The 17,501-nt window shown below is 40.4% G+C and overlaps 1 pseudogene across 1 annotated transcript in view; it reads left to right on the top strand.

The window, feature by feature from the left end:
* The window catches only part of LOC113037402 (apolipoprotein B-100-like), a 41,245-nt pseudogene extending 24,382 nt beyond the window's left edge, over positions 1-16,863 (top strand). Inside the window, exons 31-50 of the transcript XR_013901949.1 lie at positions 270-375; positions 1,863-2,050; positions 2,143-2,315; positions 2,567-2,864; positions 2,952-3,045; positions 3,163-3,270; positions 3,430-3,575; positions 4,024-4,144; positions 4,377-4,517; positions 9,306-9,611; positions 9,714-9,941; positions 10,142-10,409; positions 10,620-10,749; positions 10,888-11,022; positions 11,135-11,272; positions 11,480-11,605; positions 11,887-11,958; positions 12,874-12,995; positions 15,170-15,362; positions 16,208-16,863. The product of XR_013901949.1 is annotated as an apolipoprotein B-100-like (transcript). The remainder of the gene's footprint in view (positions 1-269; positions 376-1,862; positions 2,051-2,142; positions 2,316-2,566; positions 2,865-2,951; positions 3,046-3,162; positions 3,271-3,429; positions 3,576-4,023; positions 4,145-4,376; positions 4,518-9,305; positions 9,612-9,713; positions 9,942-10,141; positions 10,410-10,619; positions 10,750-10,887; positions 11,023-11,134; positions 11,273-11,479; positions 11,606-11,886; positions 11,959-12,873; positions 12,996-15,169; positions 15,363-16,207) is intronic.
* The last annotated feature ends 638 nt before the right edge of the window (positions 16,864-17,501 follow it).

The following is a 17,501-nucleotide window of genomic DNA, read 5'->3' on the forward strand; positions in this document are numbered from 1 at the left end:
TGAATTAGTAGTCAGTGACTCCCCATGTCTGTGTACAAATACAGTCTAATTGAAGCTTAGATTGTTCAATTAAGTGATTTCTCCTGATATCTTCCAATTATGCCAATTAATTATTAGTGAGTTTAACTTGTCCTCAAAACATTCTGTTCTCAAACATCTCATTCACATATGGAGTCGAAAATACGTCTCCCTTTGCACTCGCAGTTTGGAATCATAAATGCAAATGGTTTTCTACACCATTCAGAAACGCTGTTTATGTTTTTTCTTAGCTTTTGCCAGCAAAAAAGCTCTGGGATTCTGATGAGCTGGCCAAAGATGGCAGGAAAGGAATGCTTCTTGGAGAAGAGTGGAGAGACAATGCATGGGGATCATCTCGTGAGTGTCTTCTAAAATGTCTTTTCTCTAATTAATTAATTAATTAATTATTACATATGTGGTTAAGATATCTGTTCCAGTCATGTGTTTGGGAATGGAATATCTCAGTTTTCACAGGTGCCTGCCAGCTATAACGTTTTGATATAAATACTATTAGAATGATATAAATACAGTGCCAAGAAAAAGCAAGTGAACCCTTTGGAATTTGTCTTAAAATCAGGTCAGATCTTCATCTGAGTTACAATTATAAACAAACCAGGGGTTTTTTTTTTTTCTGCTTTTTTATTTTTTGTTGAAATTGCGCACACACACACACAATTATTTTCAATTATATATCATGGTGCATTTTGACTAGGCTATGTTAGAAAATGGTAAACATCTCCCTTCACGAATACCATCTATAAATCATTCCTGGTTAGGACAGTAAGGACTGATTCTGATCTGCAGTGAGTGTTTGTAGAGCCTGTGGTGTAGCCTGTGTAAGGGCCTGACTTCATTGGCGGCATTTACACTTGTGCAAAATACATTCTGTGCGGATTACCTCATGGTTATGTCCTAGTCATTTGTATGCGGAGTCATCCAATAGAAACCAATAAAATGGTGGGGCTTTTTGTCCCGTCTTTAATTCCCACTCAAGTTTTTTTTTTTTTTTTTCTTTTCACCTGCTGCATTCCCTCACATCTATTCTGATAGGTTCAACAACCTGCCTGCAGGAATTTGCAGACATTTGTGAATCCTTACATTGATGCTATGATCATTATTCCTTATATTGAAGTGATGACAGTTATTCTCTCACTGATGAATTAAGAAACTACAGCAAAAAAAGCAGCTGGACATGCACAGGAAGAATCGGCATTCACATATGGCTGAAAATGAGCTAAAGTATAATAGGTTCCTTTTACAAGAAGAAGGTCTAACGGTTCAGTCAGAGCCCAGTTTCTTAATCTAATAGAGGTGCTGAAGAATGACCTCGAGGATAATTCACGCTAGAGATTCATTCCTGACAACATGGCTGAAGTGAGACAATTCTAGAAGAATGACTCAAACTTCCTCCTGATTGTGGCTGCAGAAAACCTTTGAAATCACTGCTGCCACAGGAGGTTCAGTCACTTGTCAAATCCAAGGGTTCCCTTACTTTTTCTACCAGCAATCTAAAGTTTTAATAGAATAGAATAGAATGCCTTTATTGTCACTATACAGTTGTACAATGAGATACAGAGCATCTCCTACTCAGTGTAAACATGCTGGGGGGGGTGGTACAGTTCTGCAGCGCTATGTACATATGGACAGTATTAACATAGGGAAAAACCTCTTATGTCCTTCTAAGAAGGACATAAGAGATTGTTTGGGTCAAACATCACGTTTGTGTTTACTTGTGACTCAGATGAAGATCAAATCAGATTTTCTGACCAGTGAACGCAGAAGAACATGTAATTCCACGGGTTCACTTCGCTTGCCACTGTATTTGATTACGACTTTTCGTTCAGATCATTCAGTGTCTCAGCCAATCATGGTGCAGCGACGGCCAGGCCAGGGTTTCCATGGCAATGGTGATGCCAATTCTGTGCTTTCACCTCGCTCAGAAGGCGGAGGTCTCGGCGTGAGCATGGTGGAGTACGTCCTGAGTTCGTCCCCTGGTGACAAGATGGATGGCCGCTACAGGAATGGAGGCTATGTAAGCCAAACTCATGCATCTCATCGATCTTACCAAAAGTGGAGATTGCATTTCTTTGTCTAAATGTTTTTCTGTCTTTCGTATTTACACAGGGTGCAGGAGATGCTGACCAAGATGGGAGAGAGAAAAGTGATGCGCAAGAGAAGGTGTCGCCTTTTGAAGACGACAAAAGCCCTGAGATGAAGGTGGGAGAGGAGAGTGATCCTACTAAAGCCAATGGAAGAGGTCTGCTGAACGGCATGGACAGAGACTGTAAAGACTTCAAGTAGGTTTTCCTTTTACAATGGTACAAGTTAACATTTTTTCCATTTTCTACTGGTTATCTCTAATATAGTATATATAGCTTTTCAGTTAAAAACTAAATATAAAATATCAGACTGTGTAAATATGAACATTTATAAGTTGATTTGAGGGTTTTTAGACTTTTGTTTCGCCCCCAAATAACAGTTGTGTATAAATATGGTGGTCCTTTTTAAACTCAACTTGTTTTTTGTTTTTGTTTTTTTGTTATTTTAGCCCAACTCCTGGAAGCCGTCAAGCTTCTCCCACTGAGGCTGTGGAGAGGATGGGTCCCAGTCAGACAGGTTTGGAGATGATGGGGCAGCACCACCACCCTCATGCTCTCCAACAGCAGAACCCCTCCCAAAACAAGGTCCAAGCTGAGGATTTCCAGAACCAGGAGGCCCAGAACATGGGCGGTATGGAGCAGCAAGCTGGTGTGGAGTCCTTACAATTTGACTATGCTGGTAATCAGATTCAGGTGGACTCTTCAGGGACTCCAGTTGGATTGTTTGACTACAACTCTCAGCAGCAGGTCTGTTAAATGCACAAAGTCTGTTTGGTAGTTTGCTCTGCAGGTTGTGAGCAGTTTGTTGATTTTTATTTATTTATTTTTTTCCAGTTGTTCCAGAGGTCTAATCCATTGACTGTTCAACAGCTCACTGCAGCTCAGCAGCAACAATATGCACTGGCTGCAGCCCAGCAGCAGCATCTTGGTGAGACAGATTCTTTTGCAGTATTGTTTAACTGCTTTGTCTCTCAGGTTGTCTCTGTTTGAGTTGCGTAGACTTTTGAATGAGAATTATATTGTTGTTCTTCCTCATGTTACTCAGCTGGCCTTGCTCCTGCGTTTGTGCCAAACCCTTACATCATTAATGCTGCCCCACCTGGAGCTGATCCCTACACTGCTGCTGGGTTGGCAGCAGCAGCAACGCTTGCAGGTGATCACATGGCACATGTTCATCCGCAAGTTCTCATTGAAATCCAACAGATCATTATTATTTTATTTCTTTTAGTCTTGATTATCTTCTGCCCAGATCCAATGTATAACTTCAGATGTGTTTTTTTTTTTTTCTTTTTTTTTCTCTCCCCTCCTCCAGGCCCCACAGTTGTTCCACCACAGTACTACGGCGTCCCTTGGGGTGTGTACCCAGCTAATCTTTTCCAGCAGCAGCCTGCATCTACTGCCAATCACTCGGCCAATCAGCAAGCATCCAGTCAAGGGCCAGGGCCAGGGCAACCACAGGTAGGAATAATTTCTCTAACCAGTATTAATTCCCTACTTCATTGGCCTCGTATGATTGTATGAAAAATGTGCGTCAGGATTTGGTTTCAGTCATCTGTCTGTGACCAGTTATCATGTGCAGAATGTTTATGATGACAGGATGACCCTGAAAATGAGTCATCCATGAAGACCTGCTGTTAAAATTTAGAAAAGTTAAAAGTGGGCGGGGCTTCTGCGGCGTAGATCCATCAGTTGTGCATTTGATTCAGAACTGTCCTGGGGTTGGTTGTATATGTTTCCAAGCAACTCGTGATGTCTGATCAAACCACACAGTCGTGGTAAAACACGTTAGCTATATTTTAGCTGTTCCTCATTTAGTCACTTGTTTATTTTTTGTTGTGACAACAAGTTGAGATTGCTTCCCTTTCAGTACAAAGCCAGTAACAGTATTTTTAACCGTTTCTGCCAGGTGATGCGCACTGGAACCAACCAGCGACCTCTTACACCTGGGCAAGGCCAGCAAAGCCAGCAGGAATCCCTAGCTGCAGCAGCTGCTGCAAACCCTGCGTTGGCATACACAGGAATGCCTGGTTGGTCTACCATTTCATACTTATGCTATACTGCAATGTAGCCAAAGACACTCACAAGCAAATACTTTTTTTTTTTTCCCCTTATTGGTTCACATTAAGTGTATACAGTGTGTGAGTAGTAGTTACAAAATACTGAAACACTGTTTCTAACAACACTCCAAGTATGTTGTGTAGTTGTAGTAAACTGTAATTACTAACTCTCTCCTCTTTGTGTGTCTTGTTTCTTCCTCAGGTTATCAGGTTTTGGCCCCTGCAGCTTACTATGACCAGACTGGAGCTTTGGTAATGGGCCCTGGTGCCCGCACTGGTCTGGGTGGGCCTGTTCGTCTAGTCCAAACCCCACTTCTTATCAACCATGCAGCGGCACAAGCTGGTAGGAATTTTTTAAAACATTTGTTTTAATTAAGGAATTCTTTCCTCTCCTGTGTCACCAACTGTTTGCTCAGAGGGGATCTGTGGATGGTTTGTTGTAGGGTTTTTACATTGCATTCAAGTGCCTTGGGGTAACTGTTGTGATTTGGCACTATATAACTCACATTTAGCTAATCTAATTGCATTAGAGATGATTATTTGGAATTCGGTGACTGTATTTTATCTGATTCAAATCTCTAAAAAGATCACTCTCCATCTCCTGTGGACTATGTCTCCTATTTTGTCCACTGACACCTTCACAAAACCAAATGTGACGTTGATCAGATAAGCAGATCACATAGTTTGGTTTAAATTTGGTCTGTTCGCAGTGTTTGTCTCCTGCAGTTACCACTGCTGTCTCTACTCTGCGTGTGGGGAGGACACACACCGAGCAATGTTTCATTTAGCTATTTTAGTGAATAAATTCATTACTTTAATATGTTCCCAAGCCTCTTACCCCGAGTTTAATCACCACACATAAGCAGTAACCTTTAAATATAGGTGGAAAAAATGATTCAGCCAAGAAGTCCCAGCTTCTACAAAGTGTGTTCACGCTGATGGTTTAAAATGCAAAAGTGGCTCTCCCAAAAATAGCTGAATATGTTTATGTTTAATTCTGCTTTTTATTATTTGTTTATATTTGAGCTTGTCATTTGTGTTTATCTATGGTAAAACGACTTCACCCACTTAGCAGTTCTCTAGCAATCTGCCAGATCTGCTGTTTTGAGTAGGCACAGTTGCATGCACACATGTAGCGATCTGATTTGTATAGATGTCCTCTTCTCAAAATGATAACTTAATGAGCGCTTCTGTGTGGTGTGTTGTGCAAATGATGTGTGTGTGTATTATTAATAGAGATGGGATTTTTTTTTTCTTCTTAGATATGCCTACTATAATGTCTGTCCTGCACACCCACTTCTTTCTATTCTTTTTTTTTTTTTTTTTTTTTTTTGACCTGAAGCGCAAAGATTTATTCTTGTATTTGAACACAGAAAAGACAGAAAATAATGAGAATTTTTTTTGTAAATATGCTTTTAACACATCATTCAGTTGAAATCCCAGAAATGTATGTTGATGAGCGCAGGATAAAGTTTCAGGGCTGAAAAACACATTTAAGCAGTGTTAGAAACTGCAACCAAGACTCACAGTATACATGGCAACTGTATATTCCAGATAAGCAGATAAAGTAAGCATAAGACACACACCTTAACTAGAATTTAATCCCATATAGTGGAGTTAAAAAAGCCAAAACCTATTTTGTTTTTTTAAATTAAATCTTTCCTCTAAATCTTCCGAATAGCACATCAGGTCCCGACGGCCTAATAAAGCATCTAGCAGCCACTTTGTCCTCGTTCTCATCTAGTTTGTTTTTTTTTTTTTGACACTGTAATTTTTATTGATAGTTTTGTCACAGTTTAAACATAGACATGTTTTGCATTACAGGAGAAATAACCATGCAAGCACACAGTCAAAACAAAACAGAACTAAAGCGAACAGAAGGTGTGGGTGCCAATTCTAATCAACTACCGTATGCATGCCTGCCTTTGCTCAGCAGCATACATACTCCAGCTTATATATGTACTTTTATACAGGCATGCATCAATAGATATACAGAGTCATAGACCTTAAATGTTTTGTTCGTTCATTAATTTTCCTTGGTGCCATACAATGTCCACTTCTCCCACTTAGCAACGAAAATATCTTCCTTTAATCTGAGAATGTAAGTCATTTTTTCCATTGCATAGATTTCTCCAACAATATTTAACCAGTCTTGTGATGAAGGCGGAGCCAGTTTGTACCAGTTTCTTGTTATAGCTTTCTTTGCAGCTATCAATAGGATTTTTGTCAAATACAAGTCGTCGTACAGAACATACTCTCTAATATTCCCAAGATATACAGTTTTAAAATTGTGTGGTAATTGGTAGCCCAAGATATTGCCTATTACAAGACTCACATTCTTCCAAAAATTATGCAGTTTCAGGCACTCCCAAAACACGTGCGTATGATGTGCTTCCATGTTACCACATCTTCTCCAGCATGGCAAACTGTCTTGAGTCTGTTTACTTTTGATTTTTGGTGTAATAAAGAATCGAGTAAGGTGTTTCCACCCAAATTCTCTCCAGCATCTTGAGTTAGTCGTTGTGTTCTGGGTTTCACACATACCTAACCATTCCTCAGTTGAGATATCAGTTTTTATTTCCTGCTCCCATTTCTTTTTTATGTATTCAGTTGATGTTGCCGTGTTCTCTCTTAGATTTTTATATAGTACAGAAATCTCCTTGAACTGGAGGCCCCTGTATGATTTAATTATACAATTCAGGATGCCATAAGACGTACGCGAACTTCGTATTTCCTTTGAAAAGTAGTCTCTGAGTTGCAGGTACTGGTAAAAATTGGTTTTCTCTAAACTATACCGATCTTTTAAATCTTGAAAACTCATCAAATGGCCATCTTTCATTACTGTACAAATCGCTGTTATTCCTTTTTGTTCCCACTTCCTGAATCCTGGGTCGTGAGCACTCAGTATATCACCAACAACATAGGCAGCCCAGTTTAACATCTTAACCTCCCTTTCCAACTTACTTTGTTTAACTAGGCCAAACCATATCTCTAGAGTGTGGGATGTTATAGGATCAAGGAAATGCTGTAAGGTTTTCTTAAGTTGCTCATTTCCAAGAAAAGTCTGGACTGGGACATCCCGTACTTTTATTTCAATATCTTTCCATTTAGCATTAAAGTTCTGATCACACCACTTTATCGCCGGTCTGGTTTGGGCCGCATGATAGTAATCTTTTAGATTAGGGAGTCCCACACCACCCTGCTTCCTAGATAGTTGTAATGTTGTGTATTTTATTCTAGGCCTTTTACCATTCCATACAAATCTAGAGATGAGCCTATCCCAGTCCTTGAATTTTTCCACTGGGATCTTAACTGGCAGAGATTGGAAAAGGTACAATAACCGTGGGAGGACACTCATTTTTATTGTTGTGATTCTTGCACTAAAGTCTAGTGTAAGAGTTGACCATCGGTTTAGATCGTGTTTAATCTGAGTGGTCAGCCTATCATAATTTGTTTTAAAAAGGTCACTCAATTGTTTAGTCAAGGTTACACCCAAGTATTTCATTTGTTTTGCAGTCCAGTTCAGTCTAAACTTATTTTTAACCTCTTCAGATGGCAAATAGTTGAAAGCCAGTATCTGAGTTTTGGTCACATTAATTTTGTACCCCGAATGTTCAGCAAAGATATTAATTACATTAAACATTGGAATTAAAGTTTGGTTTGGATTTTCTAGGTAGAGTATGATATCATCTGCAAATAAGCTGATGATGTGGTCTTCCCCTTTAATACTTATTCCTCTCACCTCCTCACTTTGTCGGATGGCCTGTGCCAGGGGTTCAATATATAGAGTGAAGAGAAGAGGTGAGAGGCAACAACCCTGACGGGTACCCCTCTCGAGAGAGATTTGCTCCGTTAGGCTGCCATTGATTCTAATTCGAGCTGTAGGAGATTGGTAAATAGATTTGATACACATCACAGCACCGTCATCAAAACCAAACCTTTCAAGCACGGCATATAGGAAGTTCCAATCTACACTGTCGAAAGCCTTCTCTGCATCCAGGCTTACTAGGGCCGCACTGCCCTTTTTTGTTTGTATCGAGTTAACTATTTGGAGGGTCCTTCTTATACTATCTTGAGTTCTACGTCCTGAGATAAAGCCAGTTTGGTCTTCATTAATTAAGTCTGTCATAATTGCTCCATATCGCTTAGCGATTATAGATGTGTATATTTTGTAGTCCACATTAAGAACCGATATGGGTCTGTAGTTGTTACAATATTCGGTGTCTTTTCCCTCTTTAGGGATTACTGAGATAATCGCCTCTCTCCATGAGGGAGGTGTTACACCCTCCGCAAGGGTATGATTGAATGATGATTGAAGCATTGGTATCAACTCCTCCTTAAAGTTCTTGTACCACTCTGAGGGGAACCCATCGGCCCCCGGTGATTTATTAGCTTTCAGACTGGAAATTGCTCTAGATATTTCTTCATGACTGATGGGGGCAGTCAGTTTGCTGTTTTGCTGCGTACCAATACGTGGTAAGTCTAGGAAGTTAAGAAAAGCAGTTTTCTCATCTTTATTTGAGGAACATGGTTGTTTATACAAGTTTTCGTAATATTTCTTAAATGTTTCTTCTATTGCTTCCTGGGTATACTGCAAGTTATTTGTAGATAGGTCTCTAATCTTGTGAATCGTATTAACAGCTTGCTGCTGTCTAAGACGCCGTGCTATCAGTCTAGCTTCCTTTGGGCCATTCTCATAATAATCCTGTTTCAAAAATCTAAGTTTTTTTTCCACTTCTTCAGTCAATATATTGTCAATTTCCTTTTTTAGTGTTTTAATTCTGCCTTGGAGCTGAACATTCCGAGTTGTTCGGTATAATATTTCTGTGTTTTTCAATTCCTCCACCTGGCTTAGGTACAGGGCCTTCCTCATTTGGTGTTGTTTTGAAGTTATAGCAATAAGCTTCCCTCTGAGCACAGCTTTGAATGCATCCCAAAACACCGTTGGGCTAATTTCTTCAGTGGAGTTTTCCTCTATGTATTGCTTTATATCTTTCTTGATTTGGTCTTTCGTTTCTTTATTATTCAGACAGCTCAGATTTAACCTACTTCTTTCTATTCTTACTTGATTAGTACCACTCATGTGATCTTTCCTCACTTTTGACCTCTCACAATAATCTCTCTCCATCAGCAGCAGCAGTGTCTGCATCTGGCTCCGGTAACAACATGTCTGGTCCTCCAGCCAACGGACTGTACCGCTCCATGCCTCAGCCTCAACCTCAGCCACAGCAGCAGCAGGCTCCTCCACCCAGCAGCGGCCTGCCCTCCAGCTCATTCTACGGATCTGGATCAGTCCCCAACACCTCTCAGAGCAGCTCTCTTTTCTCTCACACCTCTGCTGCCCCACCACCCCCAAGCTCCTCCCTGGGCTTCAGCAGCACCGGCGGATCTCTTGGCGTTGGCCTGGGCTCTGCTCTTGGGGGTTTCGGCTCTTCTGGTCAGTGGCTAAACAACGTGCTGCTTGGAGAGGAAAATGGTCTTGTGTTAAATTTAAGTTTTGTGTTCTAAAAGTGCTTTGTTTATGATTTTTTTTTTTCAGTATCCAGCTCGACCAGTAGCAGTGTATCCCGCAGGGATTCCCTGTTGGCAAGTTCTGACCTATACAAACGAGGTGGCAGCAGTTTAACTCCCATTGGGCAGCCGTTTTATAACAGCCTGGGTTACTCCTCTTCACCCAGCCCCATTGGCCTTACACCAGGTCATTCCCCACTCACTCCTCCGCCATCTTTGCCCTCTTCCCATGGATCCTCTTCAAGCCTTCACCTAGGTAAGCCTAAAGAAGGGATGTTTACCTTTTGGTCGACTGTTGCTTTTGAGGTAGAAAATAAAGAAGCATTTGATCCTGTTCGTAAGTGAGGATGTGACTTAAATAGAATAGAACTTTAAGTTGTCATCCCTGTTAGGGGCACCTTCAGTGAAATTGATGCTTGTAAATGAAATATTAAAAATTGTCTTATTTAATCCTAGGTGGCCTGACAAATGGCAGTGGCCGTTACATTTCTGCAGCTCCCGGAGCCGAGGCCAAATACCGGAGCACAGGCAGCACGTCCAGTCTGTTCAATTCCAGCAGCCAGTTGTTCCCTCCCTCACGGCCCCGCTACAGCCGCTCTGATGTCATGCCATCTGGACGCAGCCGCCTATTGGAAGACTTCAGGAACAACCGTTTTCCAAACCTCCAGCTCCGTGACTTGCCTGGACACATGGTGGAGTTCTCTCAAGACCAGCACGGATCCAGGTGACGGACCTAATTTAATGCTTGAAAATGCCACCGCACAATTAAATATATAGGCTTTTGGGAAATAATGCATTTCTTTTAGGTCTCGTAAATTTAAGCCTTAGCCAAAAAAGAAAACGTGCAAAAAACTACATTGCAGTGTTACACTTTTTATAATGAGTCCACTCTTTGAAGTGTCTTTTTAATCGTTCCCTGCTTTCTCCAATCTAGATTTATCCAGCAGAAGCTAGAGAGGGCCACTCCTGCTGAGAGACAGATGGTGTTTGGAGAGATTTTGCAAGCAGCATACCAACTGATGACTGATGTATTTGGGAATTATGTCATCCAAAAGTTCTTTGAGGTTGGGAGTGTTAAAGTTCATCCATGTGTCTTTTGAGTAACTGCACAGTATAAACTAAACTCGATTCCATTTATAATAAATTACTCTCATATTGTAATAGATTCCGGCATATATAATATATTTTTTATGTTGTCTCAGTTTGGAAGTGCAGAACAGAAACTTGCTTTAGCGACCCGTATCCGCGGACACGTCCTTCCCCTGGCGTTGCAGATGTATGGTTGCAGGGTCATTCAGAAAGCCCTGGAGTCAATTTCCTCAGACCAGCAGGTAATTGTAAGTGAGATTTCACTTCTTTATAACAGTTTTATTTTCTATTGAAAAGCATTTTATTCGTCCTTCATATTAAAGGCTTTGATTTAATTTGATATCATTTTCTTCCATTTAGAGCGACATTGTCCGTGAGCTTGACGGCCATGTGCTGAAGTGTGTGAAAGACCAGAATGGGAACCATGTGGTACAGAAGTGCATTGAATGTGTCCAGCCTCAGGCTCTTCAGTTCATTATTGATGCCTTCCAAGGACAGGTGGGTTTTTATTTTTTTGTTTTTTTAGTGTTTGTTGTTTTTGTTTTTTAGAATAGCTGCCATACAATAAGCTGCCTTATAACGTAACTACCATTCAGTATAATTTATTTTTTGTAGACTCATGTGAGCTGTAGGGTTGCATTAATATCTAAATCCTCTGATGTTCTTTCACTACATGGTACAATAAGCACTGTTTTTATTTTCTAGGTTTTTGTACTTTCCACACACCCCTATGGCTGCAGAGTTATCCAAAGGATCTTGGAGCACTGCACCCAGGAGCAAACTCTGCCCATCCTGGAAGAGCTTCATCAGCACTCTGAACAGCTGGGCCAGGTGTGCACATCAGTTTCCTCTCTGTCCCATTTTAAACTTCACGCTGACTACCTTATTTTTGCTAGCTGCGACTGATCGTTGTTGACATTTATCATTTTATGTCGCGTATTTGCATGCGTCCTTCATGTTTGAACATTTCATATTTTTAGCCTGTCATTGTTCCTGTGTAGTTGTGGTCTGCTAAGTGTAAGGATGAATGTAATTGTGCTGTTAGCTGACATTACATCTGACATATGTGATTATTTAAACATCCACCTACCCCCCTCACTTATTCCATCTAGAAATATCAAGGCGTTTCATTGGAGATGACACCCAAAACATATTATACAGTGTCCCGTGATGCACTGTTCAAGGTCAGAGCAATTTGCCTCTATCGCGGATGTCCCTGTGCTCACTTCCTTTTTCCCTCTTTATTTTTTTAATCTTTTCTTCTGTAAAGAATCTAATTTAACATTTAAATAGTTTTCCAACTCCCAACCCTTATGGTCCTTTCCTAACCCACTGAGCTGCCTGTTCTTCCTTTTTCCTCCCTTCTTGCTTTATGCCAGAGGATTTAGGGACATGCTAATCTGCTGTCTGATGATCCCTCTTTTGCCTACAGCATTTTTTGATCAGTCTGTTTTTCCCTTTTTTCTTTTTTTTTAATTCTCATTTTGCTAAAATTATAATTGTTTGATTCAAATCTAGGAGTTTGAAACTCTTATAACCAAATAGTTCACAAATGGTGTTTTAAAACCAACATAATGCAAGTTCATGTTAAAACAGATTGACAGAAAATGGTTTGGGAGGCAAATACTTCAAATTTAAAGGTGGAGTTCGCATTACCTACTCAACAAATTACCACTTTAACAAGCTTGGCAGTTGAGTGGTGTTATTTGTTGTTTGGTCAGTTCATTTTTTGTCTCCATCTTGCCGCACTAAAATTACACCCGTAACTGTCTATCACCCGTTTCTGAAGGGGCAAAGATGCTATTGGTTGTGTTACCTGGTCAGCAACACAAACCAGCAGCATCTGTTTTGTCTGACCTTCCGCAGTGATGACGTAAGGGTATTCGAAATACTACAAATGGAGGTGTCGCTCATTCATCGGCCAATCATTGTAGAGTTGCATGATTACCCTATCAATCGAGGCCAATGGGGGTGAAAAAGTAGTGCATGAGTATCAATCATGTTCAGTTGTATCTCACAGTTTGTTTGTTTTTTGTTGTTGTGATTAATCTTGTTGGGATGACTTTGCCTTGCCCTTACACCTCTGTTGCCTCCTGCAGGATCAGTACGGTAACTACGTCATTCAGCATGTTTTGGAGCATGGCAGACCAGAAGATAAGAGCAAGATAGTGGCAGAGGTGCGCGGGAAGGTTCTTGTCCTGAGCCAGCATAAATTTGCAAGGTAAGCTAAGCAGTCTGTATGGATTAAGAGTGGGCTGTATATTGTTTGCGGATTTTGACATTAACAGGGCAGACCGTGAATATTCTAAAGTTCATTTCGTGAAATGATTGTGAAAATAAATAAATATTCTGTTGTGGGAGGGAAAGCACTCACATTACTGTCAATATTAGAGCAGCTGTGTTTCTTCACACTTCTGCTGGTGTGAGGACAGAGATGTGAGTGATTTGCACTAGCATAACTAAGGAACATAAGTTGATGCATATCATCTGAAGATCAGTCGATACGCTGTTGTTGTTCTGCTACATCTTTCGAGTGTTTACATTTGTAAAAACCGGTTAATAGTAGGTTTATAACATGCAGTTTAACGACTCACGTTTGGACCTGATAAGAGATAATTTATCAGTAACCATGTGGTAACAATAGCAGGAAGTTCATAACCTAGATCTTTCTTGAGTCGAGTAGGATGGGAATGCTGAATTTTAGGTTTCTTTGTTTTCAAAGCAGAGATTGTCCAGGGCAAGTGTCCATTTGCTTAGCTTGGTAAATTCTTTTGTAATGTATAGGCGGTGGCATGATGGTACAGTGGTTACTGCTATCACCTCACAACAAGTGAATCTCCGGTTTGGCTCAGGCCTTGCTGTATGGAGTTTGTAAGTTCACCTTGTGCTTACATGGGTTTCCTCGAGCTTCCTCTCACACTCTGAAGATATTCATTTTAGGCAGGTACAGTGCTTGAAGTGTATAGCATAAAATTATGATTGAATGCTTGGTTAAGATGAGATATGCAGTGAAGTGCCTTGAGTGGTCCATAAGAATAGAAAAGTGCTTTCTTAATGTGAGTACATTAGGCAAGTAGATATTTTAAAAGACAAGTCTATGTTGAACTAAATGTGTCTGCACGAGTTGTTATGGCGGTCATGTTGGTTTTCGCTCTTGTGGATGTGATGTGTTTGTCAGTGAGCAAACATGACTTTAGGCCGACTTTGGACCTTTAATTTATATTAGTTTGAGTAATTTAATTACATGGCTCACGATAATTGTGAATATGCGGGGCAAAGGATGTTGGCTAAGTAGGCGAGATGGAGGCAGATGATCCACTGTGGGGATCTTTAAAGGGAGGTGCCAAAAGATGAGGGCAAATCCTCTACTGGTAGCCAGTACTACAAAACGACTTCCACGTTCAGTTCCTGTAGTTAAACAAAAGTGGTTGTCTACTTGTTTCGTAATACAAGGTTTTCCAGTCTTGCTACCATTAAAAATGGTGGTGTGTGCCGCCAATTTGTAAAAATACATGTCTGCTGGCAGCAGAGTGGTATATTTTATACATTTAAAAGATGAGCTGTAATATTAGGAAAAAATAAGATGCTCACAAACTTAACATAACTGCTGCAATTAAACAGCACTATACAAGTGTATGAGTGTTTGATGGGAAAAATGATCCTTGTAACTTGTAGAAAAGTGCTGTAAGAATGTGTAAATGACTAATATCCTCTTTAGTGTAACATGGAGCAGTGGGTAAGACTGACTCAGTGGGCCATCATTGCATATGTTTAGAGTTTTGTGTTTCATGTTTCATTTCTTTGGAAAAAGTTTGGAATTCTAATCAATAAATGTTCTCAGCTTTAGGAATAAATTGCTGTGTAAAACTGATCCTGTTAGCCAACAGGGGGAAAAAAAATTAAGCTTGGAATAGTGGTCCCCTCTCCTAAAAACCTGTCTCTGGTAGATTGTAAGCTGATAGACAAAGGGCTTAGACACTCTAACAACTAGATGCTGTTATTGGGATGGTCCAGTGGAGGATTAACTGGAATTTTCTATAGTCAGTAGGTGGTAATGTTGTACATGTTGTTTTCTTATCAAACATAACCTGTTCCTGCACGTGTCAGGTGTAAAACTAGGTCATAGTAATCCTCCTTTATATTTCCCAAATTCAAGTTTACCCCATTAACAACCAGCCCTTGCCTCACAGTTGGGGTCAGCAAAACCTTAAACGAATTGAGCTGTTTGAACACTTATCCAGTCCACTGTGCCCAATAATTACAGTTTGCTAACACACATGCATACATACCACGTGATGCCAAAAACAAAAGAAAATGATTCTAATATGCTGGCATCTCTCTGCTTCCATCTGTTCAGTTATAAACTTGAGTAACAGTAGCTTATTTTTCCCCCAGTAATGTGGTGGAGAAGTGTGTGATCCACTCCTCGCGTGCAGAGAGAGCTCTGCTGATAGATGAAGTGTGCTGCCAGAAAGACGGGCCCCACAGCGCTTTGTACACCATGATGAAAGACCAGTACGCCAACTACGTTGTCCAAAGAATGATCGACATGGCAGAACCTGCTCAGCGTAAAATCATCATGCACAAGGTGAGTCGCCTACTAAATGTGCTCATGTTAGTGTTAATGATAGTGGGTGGATCGTGGTCCATTTGATCCAGTGAATTCTATCAGTGTTCTGTAAGGGTTAGCAAAGCTTAAAAAGTCTAATCTGTTTCTGACAAGTGGTCAAATCGACTTGGCTGGTAAAAGTTTAGCTGTGAAGTTTTATCAGTGGTATCCAGGGGGTTGACAGCTCATTCAGATCATGAAACAGCCCAAGTTCAAACAAGTGCCTGTGTTGGTGCTTTCAAGGACCCTTGATATGTGAAATATGACCAGAAAGACCTGTTTTTAGTCATGTTATCAGTGCCATTATGTGTACAGCGATTGTATTTTGCATTAAAAAAAAGTAATAACTAGGGTGTGCACTTCCGTATCTATCTGCCAGCATTGTGTCCATTGTTTACATATTTTACATTACTCTTTGTGTACATCAGTGCAGGCTTTTGTCAAGGCTCTTGTGTTGACATCAAACTAGTTAATGCTGTTTTTGTTTTTTAAAGAACAATATAGCTTGGGTGCCAAAAATTTGCCAAAATATCTGCATTCTTTCTGCTGGCCAACAGGTGGCGACTCCTGTGGTTCCAAAATTAAGAAATTTTTGTAGATTACTGCAAGAAAATCACTTAACTCATGAATTCAGTAACCCTTTTACATACACAGTCTCCATCAGCAGTTTCAAGACTTACTTAATGTAACATGATATGCATTTTGTAAATTATGCTACCCATTATTAAAAAGCATGCCCATTCTTTACCCCTACTTCCAGATTTAAACTCATTTGAGCTTCTTCAGATTTTAAATGCCTTTATCTTCTTCTCTTCTTTATTTAGATCCGGCCTCACATTGCCACTTTGCGTAAGTACACCTACGGGAAGCACATTCTAGCTAAGCTAGAGAAGTACTACATGAAGAGTGGATCTGAACTGGGTCCAATCGGCGGTCCCGCGAATGGTCTGCTGTAGTCACGTACACATCCCAGGTCCCCTGAACAAGTGGAGGAGTAGGAGCCCCAAACCCCCTGTTCTGTCTGAGATGTGCTCCTTAGCCATAGGGGTTAGCCTTTGACACCCTCTGTTATCCCATCAAATGGGGGGGCAAGTTACCAAAAAAACAAGACAAGTCAACTTCACCTAAGAACGCTGTGACAACTGACCCCTGCCACTCTGCCACCCCTGGTGCAGGTCCCCAGCATGGCCCCCAGGGGGTGCACAGTCAGCAGGCTGTTTATTCTTTTTGTTTTTCTTTTGTTTTCCTCCTTTTTTTTTTTTTTCTTTTCTTTTTTTTCCCTGGGTAAAGCACAAGCCCATTGTTAATGATGTAATTGATGTATTTGACTGGTTTTCATATTATCTTGTACATTTAGTTTTTTACCTTGTAAATTCTCTGTAGAAAAAGAAATTATTACACATTTGCTGAAATTTACAGTTCTTACAATTAACACCAGCAAGTGACTTTATAAAGGCTAAACTGAGTGATCCTTTTAAAACACGATTCCATTTGTTTTTGTAAACAGACAGCTGTTCTTATTAAGCTTAGGCAATTTATTATAATATTTGTATATTATCCCACACACAGTTTAAAGAAAAAAGAAAAAGGAAAAAAAAGTGTTTTCCCATGCCAAAGCAGCTGATGGATTAGTTTTCAAATAGCATCACATAGTATGGATGGACAGAAATCCTTCCATCCACAAGCGAGTACTATGCGTCACGTGCCACAGTCACCCAGAGGTCTTTGAGGCCGCTTTGCCAGCTCGGGGTTTGGAGATTGGTGCTTTACTCTAGGGTAGCGTTTGCCAGTGGTGGTTTGTTTTTTTTTTTTTGTTTTTTTCTTGCCTCGTTTTTTCTTTTGTTTGTTTCTTTTGTTTTTTCCCCACCCTTTGCGGGAGTGTGTGCGTGTTTGGTTACTCCAGCAGCTCGTGGCCTGCATTATGTTTTGGTACTGACAGACTGAGCTGCTACATCCACCGAGCACCATTTGAGCCGTCTTACTCTCCCCTCATGCAGGCGATCACTTGATTTATTTTTTTTTATGCAGGAGGAAGTAAAACGCTACCATTTAACTTAAAGAAGCAGAGCATGAGGTTTGGTTGTACAGCGGGCGTATGACCTGGTTTAATATTAACAT

This window comes from Astatotilapia calliptera, chromosome 15, assembly GCF_964374335.1.
Source record: "Astatotilapia calliptera chromosome 15, fAstCal68.1, whole genome shotgun sequence".
Taxonomy (NCBI): Eukaryota; Metazoa; Chordata; class Actinopteri; order Cichliformes; family Cichlidae; genus Astatotilapia; species Astatotilapia calliptera.